This window comes from Atta colombica, unplaced genomic scaffold, assembly GCF_001594045.1.
Source record: "Atta colombica isolate Treedump-2 unplaced genomic scaffold, Acol1.0 scaffold107, whole genome shotgun sequence".
Classification (NCBI taxonomy): Eukaryota; Metazoa; Arthropoda; class Insecta; order Hymenoptera; family Formicidae; genus Atta; species Atta colombica.
The window spans coordinates 813348-815428 of NW_017259192.1; positions in this window are offsets into that span (position 1 = coordinate 813348).

A 2081-nucleotide genomic window follows, 5' to 3' on the forward strand; every position below is an offset into this window, starting at 1 on the left:
AAGAGAGAGAGAGAGAGAGAGAGAGAGAGAGAAAATAATAAAGTGAAAAACCGAGAAACAAAAACACATGTACATGGTATCCTATGAACGTAATTATAAATATATACCGATATGGGCGTAATTACATTAATATCTATGAAAATTAGGTATCGATGTACTTGCGGACATAAAATGTGCATGAGATTAACTCACTTGCTATTATCTATATGAGAACAAATAAATATATACTATATTCATAGGATATTTCAAAATGTTATCGCCATTTCTTTCATTTACGAATTATTTGATTAATTTTCAATCTATTTTTTCTCATTATTCTTTCATAAATATAAAATATCAGATATATATTTTTGTTCCGTAACTTTTCAATTAGAATTGTTAAAATAACACAAAATACAGATTGAAAAGCAAGGTTTCGTTACGTACTAATAAAAAAAAATCATCAGTTCTTTTAGCTACTTATATAATATTATTTGCAGAACTGACGCTGCAATACTGATTGAATACGCTTCGATGTTTTCATTTAAAAATGCCGAAATCCAAATTAATCAAAGAATTCTTAGAGAACAAAATTGATGATAATTCTGGAATATCCTGTACGTAACAAAAGAGAGAAAGAGAGAGGAAAAAGTATGAATGTAAAAGAATGTATGCATGAAGAAACTCGTGCAAGAAAATGCAAAGAGAATAGAGGAATTAATTAATCGAGAATTTTTTAAAGAAAGTCGAGCCGCATTTTTCGAGCGCATGCTCGTCGGCTTCGACGAACTTAGGAAAATATTTACAAATGATACATTCACTTGAGAGAAGTTTTAGTTAGAGAGAGTGAGAAAAAGAGGTAAACTTAGATCGTGTATAAACTAATTTTAGGAGTTTTGGTTGGTTTGATGTTAGAATTGATCCGGGAAAACGTCGAGTCGAGTCGATCGTCGTAGAAGCACGTGAACTGCGGCAATAAAATCGAATCGCATCACTAATGAGGTCGTGTCTGCGTGTAATTAAGGTCAGATTGTTATCGCGACGGCAGTTTGCAAAACGATTTTCCCTTAAACATTGCGCGCTGGCTTATCGAAGTGTATAGCGTAACTCGCCCTTCGCGATTAAGCGGCTTTACATTAATTAGACGCGCTTGCTCTGCTACATGAAACTCAATTTTGCGATACTATATAAGCCATTGTAGCCACAATGAATCAGTAACATTTCTACTCGATTTCTTATTATTAATAGATGATTGTTAAATTTTTAGCATATATGTATAAGTAAAGAAGTAAAGAAGATTGTTACAAGTAAAAAGAAAAGTAAACGTTTAAAAAAATAATATATTTAAAGAGACATCTTCCCAAAAATGAAGTTTGCAAATATCATGGATTTACACGCTATTTTACGGCGTATAGGCCAAATTATTAAAAAATAATCTTGCAAACTTCGGCCGGATAAATGCGAGAAGTGATAATCCGCGACCTCGATGAAAAAGAGAGATTCGATTTTACCTGTCGATTATTAAAAAAAAATTGTTACTTCGCGCAACAAGAGTTTCGCGAAGAGCGGACGAAGACGATCGCAACGGCGACGATTTTATCTACGTTAATCTAGAAGACATTGCTGGAACAATGATTTGTACGCCTTCTATGAAGGACCCTAGAGTACATTATGTTACCTAATACTCGTAAGCACACATTATCTAATAAATATTATTTACAAAATCAGTTGGACTATTTATACAATATTTACTTTACAAATCCTCAAATATATTACAAAGTTTTATAATTAAAATATTAAATATATTTAAAGAGCAATAATTGATAGCTTACGATATACGAATATATTAGCAATACCTACTAAAAATTAATATTTATTTGATAATTAAAGCTTATTTTCAGTGAAGAAAAAATATTTATGAAAATTATTTTATTATTATTTTTCTAATTTATATATACACATCGAAAACAACAAAGACGTATGATTTTAATAACTTAAAAAGAATTAGAATTTGTATCACGAAGTTTTCTTGCAGCAATTTAATTTGATTTCTTTAAAATCATGATTAAAATTGAAATTTTTTATTTAATAAGATTATATGA